The sequence below is a fragment of the Lissotriton helveticus genome, chromosome 5_1 (genome assembly GCF_964261635.1).
Source record: "Lissotriton helveticus chromosome 5_1, aLisHel1.1, whole genome shotgun sequence".
In the NCBI taxonomy this organism is placed as follows: Eukaryota; Metazoa; Chordata; class Amphibia; order Caudata; family Salamandridae; genus Lissotriton; species Lissotriton helveticus.
Genome location: NC_136065.1, coordinates 2011474875 through 2011488601, shown reverse-complemented (window position 1 = coordinate 2011488601; position 13727 = coordinate 2011474875). Strand labels below are relative to the sequence as shown.

The 13727-nt window shown below is 44.2% G+C and overlaps 1 protein-coding gene across 3 annotated transcripts in view; it reads right to left on the bottom strand.

The window, feature by feature from the left end:
• LOC144756180 (E3 ubiquitin-protein ligase TRIM39-like) overlaps window positions 1-13727 on the bottom strand; it is a 472432-nt gene that overhangs the window by 354102 nt on the left and 104603 nt on the right. The gene's annotated exons all lie outside the window — the stretch shown is intronic.

Here is a 13727-nt window from a genome sequence, read left to right as displayed (position 1 = left end):
GTGATGTGGTCACTTCATTTGAACCCGAAAAAAAGCGAGCTGCTGCATGGAGGATGGATTTGAGAGGGGAGAGGTGTGGGAGTTGGGTAGGCCAGTCAAAAGAGAATTGCAATAATCCAGTCTAGTGAGAACCAGTGATTGGAGCAAGGTTTTTAGGTCTTGCTCCGGGAAGAACTGACAAATCCTCCAGAGAAGGCACAGCTGGGAACATGCATTCTTAGCAATAGAGTTGATGTGGGAGATTAGGTTGAGTCTTTTGTCAAGTATGACACCTAGGGATATAGCGCTGTCGATAATGATGGGTTTGTTGTTGAGTAAATTCAGCTGATCCATCCAAGACTGAACAGGAGGAGGGGAGAGAGAGGTAGATAGTAGGAGGAATTACATTTTGGAGGGATTTAAAATGAGTTGGTTGAGCTAACATCCAGTTGTGAATACAGTTGCGAGTAGAGTTGAGTAGTGAGAGATTGTGTGCGGAAGACACCTTGAGGTTGATTTGAGTGTCATCCGCATAGAGATGGTAGTGGATCCCAGATTTACTTAGGAGGTTCCCTAATGGTTCCAGATAAAGATTAAACAAAGTGGGTGCAAGGATAGAACCTTGAGGGACGCCTTGACCTACTGCCAAGGGAGACGAAAGACTGTTCGCTATCTTGATAATTTTACATCTGTCCGAACGGAATGAGGCAAACCGTTTAAGCACTGTGCCTTCCAAGCCCATTATCTGTTGAAGAGTGTTAAGGAGGGTGTTATGATTAACAGTGTCAAAGGCTGCAGAGAGGTCTAGAAGAATCAGAAGACACGATTCCCCAGTATCGAGTATATGCAACGCATCATCAATCACTTGACGCAGGGCTGCATTTTGAATGAATGCAAAAAACAACAGTTGATGAACAGAATGCAGAACATTGTCAGACATTCACCCCAGTACAGAGATCTGGGCCTAAATCCATCGTTTTTTGCTCACCACACCACCCCAGTTCAGACATGGCCATATGCAAATCAGCCTTGACCCTGTGCCTCATGGGAACAGTCCTGCCCGAACTGCCAAGCCATGTCTTCCCTGGACCGGAATCAAGCATCCTAGGACCATTTTCTGGCTATCAGCCGTCATCAGCCAGGATAGCTTAACTCCAGTGGTGTGGAGAGCACGGGACTCACGTCTGAGCATACCCGTCCCACTCGGGGTGACAAATGCAAAACAACTGTTGATGGACAGAATGCAGAACAATGTCATACATTCACCCCAGTACAGAGATCTGGGCCTAAATCAATCGTTTTTTGCTCACAGCACCACCCCAGTTCAGACATGGCCATATGCAAATTAGCCTTGGCCCTGTGCCTCATGGGAACAGTCCAGCCCGAACTGCCAAGCCATGTCTTCCCTGGACCGGAGTCAAGCATCCTAGGACCGGTTTCTGGCTATCAGCCGTCATCAGCCAGGATAGCTTGACTCCAGTGGTGTGGAGAGCACGGTACTCACATCTGAGCATACCCGTCCCACTCGGGGTGACAAATGCAAAACAACTGTTGATGGACAGAATGCAGAACAATGTCATACATTCACCCCAGTACAGAGATCTGGGCCTAAATCCATCGTTTTTTGCTCACCACACCACCCCAGTTCAGACATGGCCATATGCAAATCAGCCTTGACCCTGTGCCTCATGGGAACAGTCCTGCCCGAACTGCCAAGCCATGTCTTCCCTGGACCGGAATCAAGCATCCTAGGACCAGTTTCTGGCTATCAGCCGTCATCAGCCAGGATAGCTTAACTCCAGTGGTGTGGAGAGCACGGGACTCACGTCTGAGCATACCCGTCCCACTCGGGGTGACAAATGCAAAACAACTGTTGATGGACAGAATGCAGAACAATGTCATACATTCACCCCAGTACAGAGATCTGGGCCTAAATCAATCGTTTTTTGCTCACAGCACCACCCCAGTTCAGACATGGCCATATGCAAATTAGCCTTGGCCCTGTCCCTCATGGGAACAGTCCAGCCCGAACTGCCAAGCCATGTCTTCCCTGGACCGGAGTCAAGCATCCTAGGACCGGTTTCTGGCTATCAGCCGTCATCAGCCAGGATAGCTTGACTCCAGTGGTGTGGAGAGCACGGTACTCACATCTGAGCGTACCCGTCCCACTCGGGGTGACAAATGCAAAACAACTGTTGATGGACAGAATGCAGAACAATGTCATACATTCACCCCAGTACAGAGATCTGGGCCTAAATCCATTGTTTTTTGCTCACAACACCACCCCAGTTCAGACATGGCCATATGCAAATCAGCCTTGACCCTGTGCCTCATGGGAACAGTCCTGCCCGAACTGCCAAGCCATGTCTTTCCTGGACCGGAATCAAGCATCCTAGGACCGGTATCTGGCTATCAGCCGTCATCAGCCAGGATAGCTTGACTCCAGGGGTGTGGAGAGCACGGGACTCACGTCTGAGCATACCCGTCCCACTCTGGGTGACAAATGCAAAACAACTGTTGATGGACAGAATGCAGAACAATGTCATACATTCACCCCAGTACATAGATCTGGGCCTAAATCCATTGTTTTTTGCTCACCACACCACCCCAGTTCAGACATGGCCATATGCAAATCAGCCTTGACCCTGTGCCTCATGGGAACAGTCCAGCCCGAAATGCCAAGCCATGTCTTCCCTGGACCGGAATCAAACATCCTAGGACCGGTTTCTGGCTATCAGCCATCATCAGCCAGGATAGCTTGACTCCAGTGGTGTGGAGAGCACGGGACTCACGTCTGAGCATACCCGTCCCACTCGGGGTGACAAATGCAAAACAACTGTTGATGGACAGAATGCAGACCAATGTCGTACATTCATCCCAGTAAAGAGATCTGGGCCTAAATCCATCGTGTTTTGCTCACCATACCACCCCAGTTCAGACATGGCCATATGCAAATCCGCCTTGACCCTGTGCCTCATGGGAACAGTCCAGCCCGAACTGCCAAGCCATGTCATGAAGACAGACTGGAAAACGTCAAGAAGATTATTGACTGTAATATGTATCGAAAGTTGTTTTGCAACTCATTTTTCTGTGATTTTCTAAAGAAAAGGGAGGTTGGTGATGGAGCGGAAGTTGTTGAGGTCGTTCGCAGCAGCGGAGGTTTTTTTTTTTTTAGAAAAGGGGTAACATGTCCTGTTTTGAGGGTAACAGGGAGGGAACCTTGACTGAGGAAGAGATTAACCAGCCTGGTCCAGTAAGTGAGAGTATGGGTGTAGAAATCAATGGCAATGTCACTAGGGATAGGATCAGAAGAATGGTTGGAGGGTTTGGTTTAGAGGATGCATTTTTTAGAAGGCCATCTTCCGAGATGACAGCAAAGGTCTGCCAAGTGACTAAGGATTTTCGCTCCTCAATGGGGGTCGGGTGGGTGACCTGATCCACCAGTGATCTGACCTTTTCATCAGAGAGTATAGCAAATTCTGCTGCTTTCTTTGTAGAATCCTCTGACTTGATGGTTGGGGGACAGTAGTTTGGGTTTTTGATGAGATCAAAAAGATTTTTGGGTCTTCTTTTTGGCTGAGTTGAGGAGGGATCTGAAATGTGATGCTTTTTCATGGAAGATGTGATTATGGTATTTGGATCTTGCTGAACATAAAAGAGAGAGATTGGTGGTGGATAGAGATTGTCTCCAATGTTTCTCCAAGATTCTAAGGTTCTTCCTTTAATCATAGAGGGCTTTATTGAACCAAGGTGCTACGGGGGTGGGTCTTTTCCTCTGAGTGGAGCGACATTATCAGTTTCGACTGCAAGGATGCCCTTGTCATCTGAGAAGCATGCCTCGGGTACACATAGATCTTAGACGTCCTCATCCCCCGAGACTACGGCATTCAGTTCACTGACCACACATACAAGACAGGCTGAGGACTGACAGGGGCTGCAACGTTTGCAAACTATCAACTTCTCACCTGACAGTTCCCTCATCAAAATCCACGGCTGCCGTCCTAGACCGACTGACCTACAGATCACCCTAGATCAGGGGTCTCCAATAGGTAGCTCTGGAGCTGCTGGGAGCTTGAAATGCCATGGAAATAGCACCCTGAAGTGCAGCCCAGCAGAGTACTTAATTCAGACGGTCTACTCTAGCCATATTAAAGAAGGTCACTTTGCAAGAAAAAGCCAAGATTTTCTTTGAATGTGTTAACCCAAAATGGAAACTACATATTTGATAGAAAATTATGTTTTCTGAGTATCTGATATGTTGAGGTTTGTAAACAAAAGACTGTACATCCAAAACAATATTTAAACTGCTATTTGAATGATAGTTTATACTGAGGTGTGTGTATTTACAGCTTTTAGTTATTTCCTTTGTGCCAATAGGCTCTTACTTCTGTGACTGTTATGTTATTGTGCACATGGAGAGGCACTTCATTATGATAAAGCTTTTCCTGACACTGCTACTAGCAACCCCATTGTATGCACTGACTGGGTGGTGTTCACCTACAGTATAGAATTCTAAATACTTTCCAGCCACAATTCTGTATGCAGCATGTAGACTATCACGATATAAACTATATAAAAGCAAATCTAGTTCTATTTACACATTTACGTTCATAATTCCATTTATCTTGAAGGTACATATCTTTGAGGTATGTCCATGTAGAGTTTAGAATTGTAAATCTATACTTACCTTTATATGTGCATTCCTGATATTGTATTAGCCAATATTCTGGATATTTTGGACTCACTTAATATTACGACATACATTTGGGTGCCCTCTACTTGTAATTCTGCATAGTGTGGACACTATTGTGATTGTTTCTGATGTGATCACTGTTGTAACACTTGACAAAGTCATTAGTAGTTTGGGACTATTTTCGTCAATCAGAAGTAGTTATCATTATAGAAAAGACCCCTGCCCTAAATCCACAATGGACTTCATAACATATGCCTCAACGCAGCATGTCTAATCTATGTTCCTTACAGACTTCAGTTTCCCCAGCGCTTCAACCACAGAGATAATCAAAGGCTCAGTTTACATACTCATAAAAACACTCCATCATCTCAACTTCATTAGAACTCCCTTAGTCTCGATCCAATGCAATACCTCCGGTACCTTTGAACTGGAAAGATCCTCTTCCTATACTTTCTCAAGTCCTGCCAAAAACATCTTTAGAAGGAAGGAAAGCAGACAGCATTTCCCAGTATCCATCTTGCAAGATATGAGATGGCCACATTGCCGTTTCAACTCTACAGCAAGAGACGTTAATGGTGTCCTGCCAAAACCAGCATTAAAAACTGGACCCTATTGTACAGTAGCCATCTCAACTAGCAGTGACATCAAGGCATTTAGCAGGATCTACCGCAATAAGAAGTATCATCATTAGGTTGTCGCCTGAAATGTCCTGCCCCTTCCACTTCTTCAATCAGCTCCTACAGGAGTCTTCCAGTCTACAGGTAAACCACCTACATCAAATGCCTTGCAAACCATACAACCCATCCCAATACTCAGACCTAGACAACACACAGACACTCATATGGCACAAACCCAAAACCTCCCACTAAAACAGCATACCCTCCTCCTGATCAAAGTACACTCCACACTGATGACATCACACAACTGGATTTTAATCATTTATTTATTTAATGCATTTTTATAAAGTGCGGACTTTACCCGAAGGTGTCAGAGCGCCGTACAATAGAACCAGGGAGAGGTGTGGCGCCGCGGCCAGGGCGACTGCCGCTGGAATCTGGGGATCAAGGTTCGATCCCCGGCGGCAGATTAGCCCAGCACCATGTGACTCTGGGCAATAGCTTGCTTAATCTTCCCGACGGCCCCCAGCGCCTAGAGACCCTTCCGGGTGATTGTTCGCGCTTTACAAATGTTGATTAATATTATTATTATTATATTATTATTATAACCATATACGGTACATGAGGAAAATATTACAAAGTAGAACGATACAAAAATAAACAAGAGACTAAAAAAGGTAGGGTAAAAACCATAGAAGGCAAAAACACAATATTAAACACAGCAAGCTAGGGTGAAGAAAATATTAAAAATGTACAATGATGAACGAACTTCCATGAGGGGCCTGATAATGAAAGTATTAGTTCAGAAAGTGTCTTTGGGAGAGAAGAGATTTGAGGTCGGCTTTGAAGATCCGGGTAGAGGAGGTGGCACGGAGGAATGGAGGAAGCGAGTTCCAGATTCTCACCGCATTGCCTGAGAAGGATTGAGCCATCGCTCTTTCCCTTTTGAAGGAGGGGGTCTCAATCAGAAACTTTTCCGCATTCCGTGAAGGTCTAGAGCCTCCAGACATTTTCAGTTTTTTCGCCAGGTAACCAGGGGAGGAAGTGTGCAAGGCTTTCTGGGTGATGCAGGCAGTTTTGTAAATAGATCTTGCCTCGATGGGAAGCCATCGAAGAGAAGACAGGATAGGAGTGATGTGGTCACTTCATTTGAACCCGAAAAAAAGCGAGCTGCTGCATGGAGGATGGATTTGAGAGGGGAGAGGTGTGGGAGTTGGGTAGGCCAGTCAAAAGAGAATTGCAATAATCCAGTCTAGTGAGAACCAGTGATTGGAGCAAGGTTTTTAGGTCTTGCTCCGGGAAGAACTGACAAATCCTCCAGAGAAGGCACAGCTGGGAACATGCATTCTTAGCAATAGAGTTGATGTGGGAGATTAGGTTGAGTCTTTTGTCAAGTATGACACCTAGGGATATAGCGCTGTCGATAATGATGGGTTTGTTGTTGAGTAAATTCAGCTGATCCATCCAAGACTGAACAGGAGGAGGGGAGAGAGAGGTAGATAGTAGGAGGAATTACATTTTGGAGGGATTTAAAATGAGTTGGTTGAGCTAACATCCAGTTGTGAATACAGTTGCGAGTAGAGTTGAGTAGTGAGAGATTGTGTGCGGAAGACACCTTGAGGTTGATTTGAGTGTCATCCGCATAGAGATGGTAGTGGATCCCAGATTTACTTAGGAGGTTCCCTAATGGTTCCAGATAAAGATTAAACAAAGTGGGTGCAAGGATAGAACCTTGAGGGACGCCTTGACCTACTGCCAAGGGAGACGAAAGACTGTTCGCTATCTTGATAATTTTACATCTGTCCGAACGGAATGAGGCAAACCGTTTAAGCACTGTGCCTTCCAAGCCCATTATCTGTTGAAGAGTGTTAAGGAGGGTGTTATGATTAACAGTGTCAAAGGCTGCAGAGAGGTCTAGAAGAATCAGAAGACACGATTCCCCAGTATCGAGTATATGCAACGCATCATCAATCACTTGACGCAGGGCTGCATTTTGAATGAATGCAAAACAACTGTTGATGGACAGAATGCAGAACAATGTCATACATTCACCCCAGTACAGAGATCTGGGCCTAAATCCATCGTTTTTGCTCACCACACCACCCCAGTTCAGACATGGCCATATGCAAATCAGCCATGACCCTGTGCCTCATGGGAACAGTCCAGCCCGAACTGCCAAGCCATGTCTTTCCTGGACCGGAATCAAGCATCCTAGGACCGATTTCTGGCTATCAGCCGTCTTCAGCCAGGATAGCTTGACTCCAGTGGTGTGGAGAGCATGGGACTCACTTCTGAGCATACCCATCCCACTCGGGGTGACAAATGCAAAAAACAACAGTTGATGAACAGAATGCAGAACATTGTCAGACATTCACCCCAGTACAGAGATCTGGGCCTAAATCCATCGTTTTTTGCTCACCACACCACCCCAGTTCAGACATGGCCATATGCAAATCAGCCTTGACCCTGTGCCTCATGGGAACAGTCCTGCCCGAACTGCCAAGCCATGTCTTCCCTGGACCGGAATCAAGCATCCTAGGACCAGTTTCTGGCTATCAGCCGTCATCAGCCAGGATAGCTTAACTCCAGTGGTGTGGAGAGCACGGGACTCACGTCTGAGCATACCCGTCCCACTCGGGGTGACAAATGCAAAACAACTGTTGATGGACAGAATGCAGAACAATGTCATACATTCACCCCAGTACAGAGATCTGGGCCTAAATCAATCGTTTTTTGCTCACAGCACCACCCCAGTTCAGACATGGCCATATGCAAATTAGCCTTGGCCCTGTGCCTCATGGGAACAGTCCAGCCCGAACTGCCAAGCCATGTCTTCCCTGGACCGGAGTCAAGCATCCTAGGACCGGTTTCTGGCTATCAGCCGTCATCAGCCAGGATAGCTTGACTCCAGTGGTGTGGAGAGCACGGTACTCACATCTGAGCATACCCGTCCCACTCGGGGTGACAAATGCAAAACAACTGTTGATGGACAGAATGCAGAACAATGTCATACATTCACCCCAGTACAGAGATCTGGGCCTAAATCCATTGTTTTTTGCTCACAACACCACCCCAGTTCAGACATGGCCATATGCAAATCAGCCTTGACCCTGTGCCTCATGGGAACAGTCCTGCCCGAACTGCCAAGCCATGTCTTTCCTGGACCGGAATCAAGCATCCTAGGACCGGTATCTGGCTATCAGCCGTCATCAGCCAGGATAGCTTGACTCCAGGGGTGTGGAGAGCACGGGACTCACGTCTGAGCATACCCGTCCCACTCTGGGTGACAAATGCAAAACAACTGTTGATGGACAGAATGCAGAACAATGTCATACATTCACCCCAGTACATAGATCTGGGCCTAAATCCATTGTTTTTTGCTCACCACACCACCCCAGTTCAGACATGGCCATATGCAAATCAGCCTTGACCCTGTGCCTCATGGGAACAGTCCAGCCCGAAATGCCAAGCCATGTCTTCCCTGGACCGGAATCAAACATCCTAGGACCGGTTTCTGGCTATCAGCCATCATCAGCCAGGATAGCTTGACTCCAGTGGTGTGGAGAGCACGGGACTCACGTCTGAGCATACCCGTCCCACTCGGGGTGACAAATGCAAAACAACTGTTGATGGACAGAATGCAGACCAATGTCATACATTCATCCCAGTAAAGAGATCTGGGCCTAAATCCATCGTGTTTTGCTCACCATACCACCCCAGTTCAGACATGGCCATATGCAAATCCGCCTTGACCCTGTGCCTCATGGGAACAGTCCAGCCCGAACTGCCAAGCCATGTCATGAAGACAGACTGGAAAACGTCAAGAAGATTATTGACTGTAATATGTAGGGAAAGTTGTTTTGCAACTCATTTTTCTGTGATTTTCTAAAGAAAAGGGAGGTTGGTGATGGAGCGGAAGTTGTTGAGGTCGTTCGCAGCAGCGGAGGTTTTTTTTTTTTTAGAAAAGGGGTAACATGTCCTGTTTTGAGGGTAACAGGGAGGGAACCTTGACTGAGGAAGAGATTAACCAGCCTGGTCCAGTAAGTGAGAGTATGGGTGTAGAAATCAATGGCAATGTCACTAGGGATAGGATCAGAAGAATGGTTGGAGGGTTTGGTTTAGAGGATGCATTTTTTAGAAGGCCATCTTCCGAGATGACAGCAAAGGTCTGCCAAGTGACTAAGGATTTTCGCTCCTCAATGGGGGTCGGGTGGGTGACCTGATCCACCAGTGATCTGACCTTTTCATCAGAGAGTATAGCAAATTCTGCTGCTTTCTTTGTAGAATCCTCTGACTTGATGGTTGGGGGACAGTAGTTTGGGTTTTTGATGAGATCAAAAAGATTTTTGGGTCTTCTTTTTGGCTGAGTTGAGGAGGGATCTGAAATGTGATGCTTTTTCATGGAAGATGTGATTATGGTATTTGGATCTTGCTGAACATAAAAGAGAGAGATTGGTGGTGGATAGAGATTGTCTCCAATGTTTCTCCAAGATTCTAAGGTTCTTCCTTTAATCATAGAGGGCTTTATTGAACCAAGGTGCTACGGGGGTGGGTCTTTTCCTCTGAGTGGAGCGACATTATCAGTTTCGACTGCAAGGATGCCCTTGTCATCTGAGAAGCATGCCTCGGGTACACATAGATCTTAGACGTCCTCATCCCCCGAGACTACGGCATTCAGTTCACTGACCACACATACAAGACAGGCTGAGGACTGACAGGGGCTGCAACGTTTGCAAACTATCAACTTCTCACCTGACAGTTCCCTCATCAAAATCCACGGCTGCCGTCCTAGACCGACTGACCTACAGATCACCCTAGATCAGGGGTCTCCAATAGGTAGCTCTGGAGCTGCTGGGAGCTTGAAATGCCATGGAAATAGCACCCTGAAGTGCAGCCCAGCAGAGTACTTAATTCAGACGGTCTACTCTAGCCATATTAAAGAAGGTCACTTTGCAAGAAAAAGCCAAGATTTTCTTTGAATGTGTTAACCCAAAATGGAAACTACATATTTGATAGAAAATTATGTTTTCTGAGTATCTGATATGTTGAGGTTTGTAAACAAAAGACTGTACATCCAAAACAATATTTAAACTGCTATTTGAATGATAGTTTATACTGAGGTGTGTGGATTTACAGCTTTTAGTTATTTCCTTTGTGCCAATAGGCTCTTACTTCTGTGACTGTTATGTTATTGTGCACATGGAGAGGCACTTCATTATGATAAAGCTTTTCCTGACACTGCTACTAGCAACCCCATTGTATGCACTGACTGGGTGGTGTTCACCTACAGTATAGAATTCTAAATACTTTCCAGCCACAATTCTGTATGCAGCATGTAGACTATCACAATATAAACTATATAAAAGCAAATCTAGTTCTATTTACACATTTACGTTCATAATTCCATTTATCTTGAAGGTACATATCTTTGAGGTATGTCCATGTAGAGTTTAGAATTGTAAATCTATACTTACCTTTATATGTGCATTCCTGATATTGTATTAGCCAATATTCTGGATATTTTGGACTCACTTAATATTACGACATACATTTGGGTGCCCTCTACTTGTAATTCTGCATAGTGTGGACACTATTGTGATTGTTTCTGATGTGATCACTGTTGTAACACTTGACAAAGTCATTAGTAGTTTGGGACTATTTTCGTCAATCAGAAGTAGTTATCATTATAGAAAAGACCCCTGCCCTAAATCCACAATGGACTTCATAACATATGCCTCAACGCAGCATGTCTAATCTATGTTCCTTACAGACTTCAGTTTCCCCAGCGCTTCAACCACAGAGATAATCAAAGGCTCAGTTTACATACTCATAAAAACACTCCATCATCTCAACTTCATTAGAACTCCCTTAGTCTCGATCCAATGCAATACCTCCGGTACCTTTGAACTGGAAAGATCCTCTTCCTATACTTTCTCAATCCTTCTGCTCACCTCAATGCAATGAAGTCAACCAGAAAGAGAAAAACAAAATTTAAGGCTCCTTTAAGGTCTTCCCCATGGATTTACTCAAAACTCCCATCAACTCCCATCAGATGTCAACAGACTTCTAGATGTATGAAACAGTGACATGAAAAACCATGTGGGTCTTTCCACACCACCAAAATAAAGTCCTCCAAGCTATTGGAATTATGGTATTCGCAAGATCTCTCAGAAAACAAACACCATATCAAATTACAAGAAAGGCAAAAAAAGGTGGATCAAAGCCACTGATTACCTCACCTAACTCAAAACACTTCGCTCACGTGCCTCTTAACCATAGCCATAGCCACCTTCTATAAAAAATATTAGTAAGGCAAGCAAAAGAAGTAAAGTGCACTTCAAGGCAGTGAAGCACTAGACTAATCCCCTCTCAGACCAACCAATCTAACATTCAAATGACAAATGAGGCACCACCAATCACTTTCTCACCGAGAAGATAGAATCAGAACCTATTCTGGCAACAAACAAGCAACCCTACCACCTACAATCCCACACCGTGCCACCGTCCATCATACAACCTACAAAAACAACATAATTACAACATCTTTGTGAAATCGCTCTGTGGAGCCCTCAATATTATCAACACATTTTTCAGTCAAGGAATGTGCCTCGATGTTCGATAAGACTATGACTTGGAAAGTTGCACCGAAGTTGGTTTCCACATTATGGGGTTTCACTTTCTTCAGGAGTTTTATAACTCTCAAGTCAATGACTAATTCAACAAACTTTATATTTCAGCTGCAGTTATTGCTGGTTCAGTATTTTGGGGTATTTCAGCTTAATTTTTCAAACTAATTCATAAAATAGTGACCAAATGAAGTATCACATCCTAGCACTTAGTTTTTCGGCATTTTTATTATATGGATATTTTTCTTATAGTACTTCCAAAACACTGTACATGCAAAAGGTAAATAGTGATCAATGCAAAAATGTAACCAATGACACAATAAGATAATGAAAAATAGATTATATTCTAATGAGCAAAATGTTTAGATACTGTACATTTGTTTGAAATGTTGGGTGAAAAGGAGGAGATAGACATCATAAGGAAGTGTGTTTAGTTATACGTGGTTAGAAAAATAAATGAACAACATTCAAATGGAATGCAGGAAGAAAGAAGGAGATTGAGTTAGAGGTAAGATCATCAAAGAAAGTGAGAATGTATGTAGAGGGACCAAAGAGGGAACAGACAGAAGAGTTTAGATTACATGAAAAAGAAATAGAAAAAGCAAAACGATGAAAATTAAAACATGAGAGGTTTTACAGGTTTCTGGAAGTTTTAGTAGCTGAAACGGACAAGTACTTTATATAACAACAGTGTTCCTTCACACATTTTGTAAAAACACTTCAATAAAGTATAGCCAACAATATGTGCTATATTAAAAAAAAGGGGTGTCCAGCCGGACACGGAATTTTAATCAATGTGGTGTATAAAGGAATTTTTCAAGAACGAACAATACAGTGGGATACACTCCTGTATACAACACAAGAAAACATAACAAACAAAAACAAATAAACAAAAAGGTTTTTCAGGCAACCGTGGCAAGGGTGCTTTAGGTCAATGGTAATACATAATTGAGTTATCCAAAATAGTTGACACATGAATAGAGCACAATGGTAAAAATGTGTGTAACTATATAAGTGGTCGACGGCTTTTCGATCCCTAAAAACAGATATTGGGATCATCATCAGGACTGCATGTATCACATGCCTGAATATTTTTAGCAAGCCTGTGGAGAAATTAGGGGAGAAAAGGCAAGGATGACTTTAGAAGGAGGAAACATCCAGCATTGTTGTATCACAATGAAAAGTAGAGCATGCAGAGTAGGGCATCCTGAGAAGTTTTAAAACTGTGCTTGATGAAAAAGGAAGAGAGGGAAGAAAATTGAGGAACAGATGTGATTGGTAGAACCCATAAAAAACTCCTTGAGGAGGTGATGCTCAGCCTTCTACTGAAAATGCAAGGAAGTATATCGTGTGGCAAATAGGGAACCAAGTATATGTATGTGCATAAAAACGACCAGATGATGGGCAGTACTGCCAGGCAGAATAGGTTAAGAAGACCTACGTAATAAGTGGACAAACAGTGAAAAACTCGGTCCGAAGAGAGTGAAGTGAAACATCACCATTGCGAGCAGTGACAATGCCGGTAAAAGCATGGTGGCGACATGTGAATGGAAACTGACAAGTACAGCAACATCAGTAGGAAGTGAGGTATAGGTTGAAGGTGTCATCAATGTGAGGAGAAAGTGATAATTAGATAATGGGGAAAGTACAAATGGAAAAGCCCAGTAGACAGCAAAAGAGAATTTCTCCTCTAGGTTGGGGGAGGGGGAAGAAAAGATTATTTGGGGGACTTGAGTAAAGTGACCTGAAAATTGGGTACAAGAGTTAGCAAGCTGAAGGAAAATAAATGAGGGCATAGTAGAAGAGCAATAA